The 13,896-nt window shown below is 41.5% G+C and overlaps 1 long non-coding RNA gene across 1 annotated transcript; it reads left to right on the top strand.

Annotated features, from left to right (window-relative positions):
* Positions 1–6,082: 6,082 nt before the first annotated feature.
* Positions 6,083–13,618, top strand: LOC135982003 (uncharacterized). The gene is made up of 3 exons (XR_010599202.1): positions 6,083–6,209; positions 9,414–9,541; positions 13,426–13,618. It is a non-coding gene; the product is annotated as an uncharacterized LOC135982003 (long non-coding RNA).
* Positions 13,619–13,896: the final 278 nt, after the last annotated feature.

Genomic DNA, 13,896 nt, shown 5'->3' with positions numbered 1-13,896 from the left:
CAGTTCAGCCACCTAGCCAGTTATTTGCCATTTTACAGTTGTGCATTTAATTTTGCCTTCCTAAGTGAAGTACTTTATTGAATTCCATTATATTTTAAGAGCAATTCTTCATTTTAGCGAGGTCCCTTTATATTCTAATTCCATCCTCCAAAGTGCTTGCAACCCCTCTCAGGTTGGTGTCATGTGCAAATTATAGAAGCACAGAGACATTTTACTTCTAGAACTAAGTTGCTCTAATTACCATAAAGTAAAGCAGTGTAGCCCTATAGTGGGGCTACAGTTCCACTGGGGAAAACGTGCTTATTAGAGATGGTCAGAAATTTTCTGATGAAACTGCTTTAGAAACACCATTACTGGGGATGCAAAGTACCTTGTGATCTGGAGAAATCAAAACAGGAGACTTTCATCACCCAAAAACAGATTGATTCCCCCACCTATAATAAAATCTAATTGTTGTGAAAACACAACACTAACAAGTGCACATTTGTCATGGTGGAAGAGGTGGGAACCTGCTGTTGTCCTTCTGATTGGAAATCCATTTTTTAAATGAAAGGATATTAAAAAATAAAAGCAATAATCCCTATTGAATGTTAAATCCACACATGAGTGATTGGGCCACAGTGGTCAAAGCAACTGTTTGTGTTTCTACATGCTCACATGGACAAATCAGTATTTATTTTATACCACTGTTACTAATACATTTCGTTTGTTGTTTTTAAAAGAAGCGGGTTCTCTCACAGCTTTATTTATAACCCCATCTCATTGCTCCATGGTACTATTTTCATGGCATACAAATGGAAAAGAGATAAAACAAAATTCTCTTGCTGGAAGGTTGCAATGTAACGCTACTTCTTAGAATTCAGAACAATAACACAAACGAACTCCAAAACAGATAGAGACAAAGCAGGCTGCTCCCTGAAACAAAGAGTCTCAACTCACTTCACCTTACATTAGGCTTTTTATCTGAAGACTGATAGCCAACAACACAGCTTGCACAGTTCCCTCAGAGCCCCATAGCCTGCAAGAGGGATCAGGATACCCCTTCCAGACTTGAAGTGTTAGTTTGTATTTTAACACAGTTTTCCATGTACCACACATGGCAGCCAGATTTCCAGTCTTCTTATTATAATGCAGAACTAAAGGAAAACACCAAGGGGTGTCTGCGCTGGGCCCCCTGCACTGTATGCCCCGTCTATACTGCTCATTGCTTCACTGTCAGCACCTCACCTACACAGCCCTCCCCCTTCTCTTCCACACTGGTATCTATACAGCTCTGAGGGCATCACTATCCATAGAGTGGCTACATCCTAGCTCTGCCCCTTTCCACCCCCTCAACACCTGGGACTTATTCCCTCCAAAAAAAGCCTTTATGTAACCCCACCTGGGAACACTACAGCACCCAGATCTCCTTTCCACTGCCAGACACTCTACGACAGGTTCTCCTATTGCCAAGCCCAGGGGAAATAAGGGAGTTTCCATGTTTTCAGAGGACGTCCCCTCCCTCCCAGTAAACCCACCGAGCCCATCCCCTTCAGCACCTCCTATCCCCCCTCTCTCTTCTATGCCTGGGCAGGAAATGGCACAGACCTAGTCCTTATGCAAACAGCTCCCATCACTGTCTGATCTCCCAATTCTAATGCCTGGCTCCTATTTCCCTCTTCAGAAAGATCCCCCCCCCACACCCACACACACTTCAAAGCCCCGGCTCCCCAATATATTCCCCAAACAAGGGCTCAGGTCAGTTTGGTGCCCCCCAAATCCCTTGTCTGCCTCTGAGTCACCCCAGTCCCACCCCACATGTCCCAGTTACCCAGGATCCCCCCATGTAACTCTAGCCCCTCTAATTTCCACACCATGTGCCTCTCATTCCCCTGATCCCACCACATATCCCTTTCCTCTTCATCACACCTCCTCCTTCTTCTCCTTCAACCCACCTCATGTTCCTCTAACTCCCAATCCCCAAACCCCACATCTCCCCTGCCTCACACCTCAAGGATGTTTTCAAGGGGCCCCAATGGCCTCTCCCTCCCTTCTCTCTGCAGGCTACTTGGCTGCCCGCATCTCCTCTCTTCAGCGGCTCCCAAGTGGTTGCGCTGCCCTCCTAATCTTCAGAGAGACTGATGGATCTTCAAGGGGAGAGACAGGAGCCTTCATGAAGACTGAGTTCTGCTGGAGCCAACTCTACTGACTAGCTGGGATCTCCATCAACTATGGTCATGTTCAGTTCCCGGCTTTGTCATGGCAAAGACTGTCAAAGTCATTTTAAATGGACCTCCTGTGCTCTTGCTCTCTATGACACACAAAGGCTACAGAAAAACCACACAGGCCCCGCTGCATTCCACAGAACTGTGTTTGGGTTCAAAAATACTAGCCATGACTTCCCATGGAGACTTCTGCTCCAACAATTTTGATGGCTACATGAATAGGAAACACGGAAGCCGACTGGAGGGATCCCAATCGATTAAAAGTATAATATTCAATTCTTATACACCACATGATGCCCCCACTCACATATATATATTCATGACTCATGCAATCCTCAATATTATGAAGGTTATTCTGTGATTTTTCAAGGATTGGAGACATCTCTTTAATGGGATGGATGCATAAAAATAGGAAAAATAAAAAAAATAAACTAAGAATATTAATCAATACTGTATGAACAAGGTGCGCAAGTAATATACACACACACACACACATAGAGTTTGGTCCCAAGTTATTAGTATTTTTCATAGTGTCATCTATGTCCAGGGATGATCAAGAATCCTTTGCAGAACTTAGGGCTAAGTCATTAAAAATGTCTAATAGCGGTTGCTGCATCTGTGGCTCACAGAGGAGTTAGATTGAGTAACAGCAACAGTTTCTAGCTGAGCTAACCACAAAATCTCACTCACTTGTGAAGTAACTTCACCTTTTATCAGTTTCTTCTGTATTATTTGCTTTATACCTAGAAGTCCATAGCAGATAGACAAGATCAAGCTAGGACTTGATGTGGCAGCATAATGTACATTTTAGAAACTATATAGAAAATTAAAATCTACCTAGAGGTGTCTGCTGCTATCTGCAGTTTGAGGAAGTTTCATTACCCAGGTAATCTGAGAGTACTCAGTACGTAGAGCATTTTGGAGAAAGTTAGTGTATTTAAAAGCAGTTGGCGGAGAAGCTGGCTGGACCATTAATGTTGGTTTTCAATGTCTTGAACACTGGGGAAGTTGCAGAAGACTGGTAGACAGCTATTGTTGTGCCAGTACTTAAAGCGGGTGAACAGGAAGCCCTGGGTTATTATAGGCTTATCAGTCTGACATCAATCTCAAGAAAGATAATGGAATAGTTGATATAGACAGGATTAATACAGAATTAAAGGCAGGTAACAGAATTAATGCCAATCAGCATGGGTTTATGGAAAAGAATCCTGTCAAACTAACTTAATATATATTTTTATGAGAATACCAGTATGGGTCATGAAGATAATATTGTTGATACAATAGACTTATTGTTAACTTGGTACCACATGACATTTGGATTAAAAATATATATATAAAACTAACATGGCAAACATTAAATGGATTAAACACTGATTAATTGATAGGTCTCAAAGTGTAATTGTAAACAAAGAATCATCATTGATGGGGTATATGTCTCGTGGGGTCTGGTAGGGACTGGTGAATTTTAAAGAGAAATCTATCTATATCTATCTATCTATCTTTATATCTATAGATATATAGATAGATATATAGATATAGATAATAGCTCATCATACTGCAACATAAAGTCATTTCACTCACTAATAATACTGGTAACATTAATGGCACAGAAAAAGAAAACAGCTCTCCTCTCTGTACCCTTTACTGGTTATTCTCTACACTTCATCTGCTACTAAGAAGGATGGCTACCTATGTCATGAGATCTCTTCAGAAATGCCTGTCGAAGGGTTCATCAGGCGAAATGGCCAAATAGCACTTAAGAGATTTCAATGGGCTTCACTTTACAGGTTTTCACTTTCCATTGGTTTCACAACATATCAATAGGACTTATCAGCTTTCTTATTACAAACAAATCATGTGGAATACTATATCAATAATCACTGATAAGGAGAATGAGAAGTGACGGGGCTACAGCTGCAGCCAGAGAAACTGAAGGAAATTTCCAAACTTCTGTAATGGAGTCAGTGCTCACTTGGAGGCCAAGTAGGATCAATGAGGTAGAACAACTGTACCCCTGATAACGGTTAGTTTTTCACCAAGTGAAGCAGAGCTGTGAGTATTAAGGGCTAGACACTTAGGGTATGTCTACACTACAAGAGCTACAGCAGTATAGCTGACCTCTAAGGCTGAAATTTGATCCCCTAATCCAAATGTGACCTCAGAGGGAATGTCCACACAGCAACTAGACACCCGTGGCTGGCCTCAGGCTGTGGGGCTGTTTCACTGCTGCGTCGATGTCTGCACTGGGGCTACAGACTGGGCTCTAAGACTCTGTGAGGTGGGACGGTTCCAAAGCTTGGGCTGCAGCCAGATCCAGAAGTCTACACAGCAATGAAACCACCACAGCCCCACGAGCCTGAGTCAGCAGGCATGGGACAGCCCCAGTTTTACCTTTTTTACGATGTAGACATGCTCATAGAGCATCTGCAATATTATTTTATTATTAAAAATTCTTAGCACTGGGGCAACTCTGCTCCCAGCATATGATCAGGTAAAACACAGCACCCCTTGAACAGAGCTAAGAGCCTTTTGTTTTAAGTCTTTATGATAAGGGGACCAGCTGCCTGAATCATGAAACTTTAACCCCAAATAAGTCAAAGCAGAGACTTGTTCTACAGGGTGGCCTCCTATCTTCCACTCAATTTGCGGATGCTTCTTCCCAGAAATCGTGACTTGGTCTCATTATAAATGAGAACCAGGTCTTGGAAGTTAAAATAAGAGGAAAATTGAGATAACAGCCAGAAGATTCCTCATGGGGTTTGCGATAAAACAACCATGTCATCAGCATATAGTAACAGCGAGATAAGTCTACCTTTAATGTGTGGTGGAGAAAATTAATTTTCCTTTATAACATCCACTGTATCATTAATATATAAATTAATAACAAGAGGTGCTAGAAGGCATCCCTGGTGTTCTCCCCAAGCCACTGGGAAAACATTCTCCATTGCCTTTACCCGACATACAGCACTCTAGAGAGCCTCCAAAATGTCTTAGATCGATACCCATCCTTCTTAATTTTGCCCAAAGATTGTCTAGATCAATAGAATCAAATACAATCTTTAAAACTCAAATAGTAGCATACAGTTCATACCCTTAACCACAGTATATTTATAAATCATACAGGAGAAAATAAAGCAATTATCAATAGTGGCTCTATCTGTTTTTATCTAACTTCTCTGTGTGAATGGAAAGAACATAGAAGGGAAATAATAGGTCTGAGGTGGCCGTCAGGGTGACGTGCCCGCTCCTTGTGTCCCGCCTCGGCAGAGAAACATACAGTGCCCCTTTGTAAATTTCCTTAAATACAAGTAAAATATTGATTAAATATTGTACAAAACAATATGCACATGCCCTACTATAAATGCTTCCAAGGTATAGTTGTGTTCTGAAATTCTTCTCTGCGAAAGGACCCTCATTTCAATTTAATGGGAGGCTTTCCATTTTTTCAGAGAGCTTTCGATCAGGCAGTAGATATTTGCTAGTTGTAAATACTCATATTGTAACTTCCACAAGGCAGGAACTTGACTATTGTGTTTCCCTGAAATTCTCCAGAATGTTTATGACGCTGTATAAATTATAACAGAGAGTCCTGTGGCACCTTTAAGACTAACAGATGTATTGGAGCATAAGCTTTCGTGGGTGAATGCCCACTTCGTCGGATGCTCCAATACATCTGTTAGTCTTAAAGGTGCCACAGGACTCTCTGTTGCTTTTTACAGATCCAGACTAACACGGCTACCCCTCTGATACTTGTATAAATTATAATTATGATGATAATTATAAACAGATTGCAGCACAAATTTAGTAAATGTGACATGCTTCAAAAAAGATTTCAACAGATCAGTATTTCACAATCCCCGGCGCCCATAAATAGAGACTCTCCATCTCCTCTCTATCTTGAAGTGTCTTCTCTCCAGCAACATTGAGCTCCCAGTCAAACTTCAGCCATGAAGATTCTCTACCTGCTCTTTGCTGTCTTTTTCCTAGTGCTGCAAAGCTCTCCAGGTAAGACCTTAATGAAATGAAGGGAGAATATAGAAGGACAATGGTGAGTCTATATTAAGATTTCTAAAAATTGTGTATCATAATTTTTTCAGCTTTTCAGCTTTTTTTTCAAAAGAGTTGCATGGTTTTAAGCAGATACTTCACATTTCACTGGAGAATAGTCCTGCGGTAAGAAAGGTGTCTTTAATATTCCTATTAAGATCCAGTCAGATTGGCTGACCTATGACCTATAATACTATCAACAACGTTCTACCTAGTGGAGTCCTACGACACTAGTTAAACTTTTTATAAAAGACCTGAAAAAAAAAACCATACAATCATCACCTATAAAGTTAGCAGGTGACAAAAATTAAGGGACAGGGCACTCATAGAGAGGGATTTGGATCACTTGGTAAACTGGGAACAAGTTAACAATCTAAATGTATGAATCTAGGAACAAAGAAGGTTGGCCACAGTTATAGGATGAGGGACTCCATCCTGGGAAGCAGTGACACTGAAAAAAGATTTGGGGGTTGTGGATTGGTAATCAGCTGAAAGTTTCTAAAAGGGTTAATACATAACTTGGATGCAGAAAGAGGGAAATCTTGAGTAGGATTAGAGAGATTATTTTACCTCTCTATTTCGCACCTCCAGATGTGACCACATCTTGAGTACTGTTTCCAGTTCTGGTGTCCACACTTCAGGAAGAATGTTGATCAGTTGCATAGGGTTCAGGGAAAAGCCACAGGAATGATGAAAGGATTAGAAAACATGCCTTATAGTGATTGAATTTTCTGAGTCTATCTCTTTAGCTTAACAAAGAGAATGTTAAGGGGTGACTTGATCACAATATCTAAGAACATGTATGATGAAAACTATTTAATAATGCGCTCTTCAATCAAGAAAATAAAGGTATTTTGTGATCTAGTGCTTGGAAGTTGAAGCTAAACAAATTCAGTCTGGAAACGAGATGTAAATTGTTAACAGTGAAAGTAATTAACAATTGGAACAATTTACCAATGTATTCTCCATCCTGGAAAGTTTTTAAATCAAGAAATATTGGGGGAGGGTTTTCCTAGAAGATAGCCTCTAAGAAATATTTTGGGGTAGTCCCTTCAGAATAGATGATCACAAAGGTCCTTCAGTACCAGGCAAACTGGTTGAAACGATAGTAAAAAACGGAATTATCAGACACATAGATGAATACGATGACCTGGGGAAGAGCCAACATGGTTTTTCGAAAGGGAAATCATGACTCACCAATCTACTAGAATTCTTTGAGGGGGTAAACAAACATGGACAAGGGTAATCCAGTGGATATAGTGTAATTAGACTTTCAGAAAGCCTTTGACAAGGTCCCTCACCAAAGGCTCTGAAGCAAAATAAGCATTCCTGGGATAAGGGGGATTGTGCTCTCATGGATTGGTAACTGGCTAAAAGATAGGAAACAAAGGGTAGGAATAAATGGTCAGTTTTCAGAATGGAGAGAGGTAAATAGTGGTGTCCCCCATGGGACTGTACTGGGACCAGTACTGTTCAAAATATTCATAAGTGATCAGGAAAAGGGGGAAACAGTAGATGATACAAAATTACTCAAAGTCGAAGGCAGAGTGTGAAGAGTTACAAAGGAATCTCATAAATCTGGGTGACTGGGCAACAAAATGGCAGACGAAAGTCAATGTTGATAAATGCAAAGTAATGCACTTTGGAAAACATAATCCCAACTATGTGTTTAAAAAGATTGGGTCTAAATTAGCTGTTACCACTCAAAAAAGAGATCTTGGAATAATTGTGGAGAGTTCCCTGAAAACATCTGTTCAACGCACAGCGTCACTAACAGAAAATACTAAGAATGTCAGGAACCATTAGGAAAGGGATAGATAATAAGACCGGAAATATCATGATGCCTTTTTATAAATCCATGGTAATTAAATGTTGTGTGCAGATGCTGAATGTTGTGTGCAGATGTGCTTGCCCCATCTCAAAAAAGACATATTAGTATTGGAAAAGTTACAGACAATGGCAACTAAAATGATTCGGGGTATGGAACAGCTTCCATATGAGGGGAGATTAAAAAGACTGGACATTTTCAGCTTGTGTCCTCTTCCTCTGGCCTAAACCAATGAAAATACCCTTTGTTCTAGGGGATTCAAGTGTTTGGATTGAAGTGTTTGGGAACCTTCCCTTGAGATAAAAGGCTCTGTGCATATCCTTTTCCTCAGATGAAATGACAGACTTTCTATGAGCTTGTATTGCCCAGGAGGGTACTGAACAATACAAGATGCACATTTCTGGGGGACGAGGCTGGCACTGGGAATTGGCTGGTGTTGCTCTGCAGGATAATTCAGGAGTGTCTTGCTGGAAGTTTTCCTCTAATTCAGCTGGGAGTGACTTTCCATGCTAGGGGCTGTGCATGAGCAGGACCGGAAGTGGTTGCTTTGACAGCGGAGCAGTGTAGGAGGCACTGCAGGTTGGAGACCTGAGGGAATACGGCTGTTCAGTGGTCCAGATTGTACCCTGGGGAATGTCACAGTGGATACTTTAAGGAAAGCACAGCTAAAATCTAGTTTAAAATAGTCTAATATTAATATCCTAAAGGACATTTTGGCCACATGATCAGAAGGACCAGCCTGTCTGGAATGTTTAAGACTGGCAATTGGTCATTGAGTCAGCATTGCCAAGTGCTGAGTCTTCACAAGAATGTCTGTGCCGAGTGTCACTGACAATCAGGCGTTCTGACTGCAGGGACTTGTTTAAACCCTTCTCTTTCCAAAAGTACCAGCCACCCAACCCAGTGCTGAGCTGGTTTAACCCTGCTCAGCCAATCAGCATTTAGATACTGCCTAGTACATCAGTGTTTGGAATCAGAAAGAGTCAAAACCACGGCAGCAAAACCACTGCCCCACTCTTAGGAGTTGGTGATGCAGACAGCTGCCTGCTTTCCATCCTGTACAGGTGTGGGGATGGGAAGGACTCCCATGCTCAGTGCTACAGTTCGGAAGCCTGCAGCCAGGAAGCCGGCAGATCTACTGAACTAACTCACTCTGCTGATTTCTTAGGAGCAGCCTTTGGCTGAGCACAGGCACAGGAAGATAATTGGGTTGACTTGGCCTTGTCTCAGTGAATTGCAATTTCAACTAATGGGAAATGCCCATCATGCTGTAATCACAGCCCTTGTTTACACTTATATGTGAATGAAAATGAAGACACTTTTTCTTTGTGCAGGAATCACCCAGTACATCCATAACTCCGTTGCTTGTTTTTATGCTGGGGGCAACTGCCGCTTTACATGTTACCCTGTTTTCAGAAAAATCGGAAGTTGTTATTTTGGGCAGAGTTGCTGTAGGACATAGGTAAGTTCAGGATGCCACAAGGGAGACATTACTGTGTAAACAGAATATTTGTGTCTCTAATTTCTATAGCTGCTGTTTAATGACCTTGGAGGCTCAGAGCACATGGCACAACCCTGACATGGGACAAAGGAAACTTCTGTGCTGCCTAATTCTGGACTATCTGGAGTTTCCATGTTAGAGTGAGAGTAATCGTATAGCTGCTTTATTCAGGCTGCCTATGGTCTGTCCACAACCCATAGCAGCCCAGAGTCTCCACAGTGCTCAGTGCTATGTGTGAGCCATGTATTGCTCATGTATTGCAGTTACTCTCCACCACCCATTTTGAAGCCCCTCTGGCTTGCCAACATGGCATCATACAGACAATGTCTGTGGCCAGTCTGGCGTCCGTTTACATCATTGTTTCATTTAGGAATATGGAAAACAACGGGGAAGGACTCTCCCAGGAGAGAGTATGGGGGATGCGTCTCCTTTGTATCATTGTGCAGCACTTGTGAGATCAAAATGGCTGCTCTTTACAACAGTAATACTTAATTTACCCAAAAGAAAGATGGACAAGTAGGGAGCTATGTTTAAGGGTGTGTGTGTCGTATCCCAGTATAAAATGATCAAATCTGTCACAGAAAAATTAGAATAACTAGCAACACGGCTTCTGATTGACACTTATACTTTTAAGCCTTTCAAAAATGTTATGTCACCCTTCCAGTCACTGACAGAAGGATCCTAATTTCAATAACTACCCGAGGACACATTGAAGCATGGAATTTTCTTGGTAACATTCAGCATAATGAAAGCTGCCAATCTCATTCCATTATAATGCCTTCTTCTTACATACTTGTCCGTTTCTGGGAAGGTCTCATTTGTGGATATCATTTCTTAGTTTGAAAGGCCTCCTGTCCTCGGACTGAGAGGAGTTGGTAGGACCTGTTGTGAGTCCCTCTGACAAGAAAGAGAGCAGGGAGGCTGAGTTGACAAAAAGAAATGGCTTAAAAATGAAGCCTGTAAAAGCAAACTGAGATAAGCTTAGAGACGAGCTGAGCAGAGGAGAATTTAGGAGCACAACGTGGAAGCAGCCGAGGGGAAGAAATGGTCACTCAGCCCCCAAGGAAGCATCTCTAGCCCAGAGGGTTTTGTGTTTTTATTTTTAATGTTATTTTGCCCCAGGTCAGGGAGATTTTGGTTCAGTGTGGGTAGTGGAGGTGAGGGAGGGGGAGGGGGAGGGAGGCGCGCTAAACCAGCAACCCAACTGGAGAAACTGAGACACTGGCGAATTCTGATGATGAGAAGGTAAGCTGCACCCACACAGTATGGATATAATCATGATTTTCCCATAGAAAAAAAGGTATTTTTAAATCATTCCACTCAAAAATGGAAGAACAATTAAACTCAAGTTGTTACCTGGACCTCACTGCACAGTCCATCCAGAATGACACAGTGTGAAAAGCTGGAGATGAACACAGTGATGAACATTTGAGGATTTCAGACAACCAGGTGCTTTGCAGCATTCTTGGACCTGTGTTAAAGAACATCTGGGTCCAGATGCTGCAAACATGAGGAGCCGTGTTCAGGATAAAATTGCTCCTGTGGGTTACGTGGGAAAGAGGCATTTTTGAGCACACGTGTGAAGGCTGTCATGCCTTCTGGGACCAGTACTCTGTGATTTGAACCAGAACCCTCCAGAGCTAAATGCTCAAGTGCCTTTAGGTTGTACAAAAGCTCCAGTCTCTAGATGGAGCCTGTAACCGACGCACAGCCATCCACCGAGGGTAATTCATAACACACACTGACCAGTGGGTCACGCATGTATATTATCAGATGTGCTCACTCTGCAATACAATTCAAGAAGCACTAGTCCCTTTAAGGATTGATGCTACTTTCAGTCTTTATGGTAGCTCAGTACATACTCGGTGCCTTTGCATTTCTCCTTTTTAGAATTCCAGATCAATTACAAACCTTAGTGACTTCAGTGCTAGCATTGCTCAGAATTTCTTTTTACTGGTTTAAACATGTTTCCTAAAGTTAACTTGGTCTCATTGCTTGTCTGTAGCCAATTCTATGTGTGTTCTTATTGTTAACTGCTGGATCTCCCCTTAGTCTTGTACAAGGTGCCCAGCATGCTCAAAATAATGTCGCAACAGGGACAGGACTGAGAGAGGAAGTTGGGAGGGGTGAGAGGTTTTCCCAGACAGTTTGGGCTTCTTCTCTACACATAAACGGCTACAGTGGCACAGCAACACCGCTGCAGCTAAGCCAAAGCGCTTCAGTGAAGACGTTACCTGCCCCGACGGGAGGGGTTCTCCCATCTCTGTAGGCGCTGCAGCTCCCCGAGAGGTGGTATGTGCGTCAATGGAGAATGCACCCATCAACCTAGCGCTGTCTTCACCAGGCGTTAGGTCGGTTTCATTGTGTCACTCAGGGGTGTGTATTTTCCATACTCCTGAGCTACATAGTTACACCAACCAAATGTCCTAGTGTAGACCAAGCCTAAATTACCATAGAGGCAATTTTGAGGCAGGAGAAGTGAAGATAGGAGCTCTGTGCTAACAACTGCACTGCTACACACATGGCTGCTTCACTGAATATGTACAAAAAGAACAGGAGTACTTGTGGTACCTTAGAGACTAACAGATTTATTTCAGCATAAGCTTACGTGGGGTACAGCTCACTTCTTCCGATGCATAGAATGGAACACACAGACAGAAGATATTTATACATACAGAGAACATGAAAAGGTGGAAGTACCCATACCAACTGTAAGAGGCCAATCAGTTAAGATGAGCTATCAGCAGTAGGGAGAAAAAAACCCTTTGAAGTGATAATCGAATCCACCTTTTCATGTTCTCTGTATGTATAAATATCTTCTGTCTGTGTGTTCCATTCTATGCATCTGAAGAAGTGAGCTGTAGCCCACTAAAGCTTATGCTGAAATAAATGTGTTAGTCTCTAAGGTGCCACAAGTACTCCTGTTCTTTTTGCGGATACAGACTGACACGGCTGCTACTCTGAAACCTGAATATGTACAGAAATTATCATCAGATAGGGAAGTACCATCTGAAGGGTCAAGCTATTAGGCTTATGTGAGCTGGAAGACAGAATAGTCCAGGCATTCTTTAAGAATAACTTATTTATCCTCTAATTAAATATTTATTGTTTTAGTTTTAGCTATGAATAAATGTGTGTTTGAAAGGAAAACTAAACACGGACGTGAGTCACATTATTCTACATCTTACATATTTTTGGTTTTATTTTTCTATATATCATAGAGATTGTCAATATTTTTAAAATTCACAATTTTGATTAATTCCCTCAATGGAATTTCAAATTTCAACTTTTTTTAAAAGTTTGATGAACATTTCTATGATATTGTACATCATATTTTTAGCCGTTTTTATACTTACCGGTAATTTGCCGATGTTCTTTTTTTAATCACTCAGCGACTTTATTCATTTATTTTTTTTGGTTGTCACTTAAACTGTGTAGAATGTTAATAGGAAGGAGTTTTGTAAGGAAATGAGAATGTGACTCCTTTACTAGAGAGTTAGGGACAGAGGGAGGGGAGAGCCATGTTCAGAAGTCCAGCATATTTACTTCTGAAGCCAGCCTGTACACACATTTAAATATAATAGATAGACTGAATCTGTTCTACAACCTTAAGTAAGAGGAAGTTGGCTTTTAGCTCATATTGTAGAAGCTCATGCATTAAACTCCAGAGGCTCCAGGTTCAATCCCGACTGATGTTAAGCAAGGTCTGTTGGAGTTACATCTCCACACACTATTAAATGATGGGGAAGTTCCTGCTCTACCTTGAATTTGAAATGTAACGTTACATTGTCCTTGTTTTAATGGCTATAAACATAGAATGTGAGAGTTTCTTCCCCTTTTTGCAGTTAAGAGTGTGAGTGATGGCAGCAGAGATCTCTCGGAATCTGGCAGACGACGTCTTGCTTCTAAAATCCTTGGATGCTTTTCATCTGGGCTGCAAAGAATCTCGCAAACTGGAAAAAATCCACAAGGGAGCCCTTGTGTCCCCCCATTCCCCCAATAGCTTGTTCTTCTCCTTTTAATAAAAGTAGCTGCTGGTTGTGGTGTATTGCAAACATGCTTGTGAGTATTTTGATTCCACACAGGGGCTGTTTTGCTATTTCTTTTCCATAAAAATCTCTTCCTTCTGTTATTTTAACTACATATAAATAAAAGAAATGGTCACTGCCATATGTAAAATCCACCCAGGGGTGTTCCTAGACCTGGGGACATACATATTTATACATTTCAGTGAGCTCACATGGATAAATCGTGACCTTTTCCTTGGTCCTTTGACAAAGCCGTTTGGTTTGTGTTGTTGTCAGAGGAGTGGCTGA

Source organism: Chrysemys picta, chromosome 3, assembly GCF_011386835.1.
Source record: "Chrysemys picta bellii isolate R12L10 chromosome 3, ASM1138683v2, whole genome shotgun sequence".
Taxonomy (NCBI): Eukaryota; Metazoa; Chordata; order Testudines; family Emydidae; genus Chrysemys; species Chrysemys picta.
This window is presented reverse-complemented; position numbering and strand designations above follow the sequence as displayed.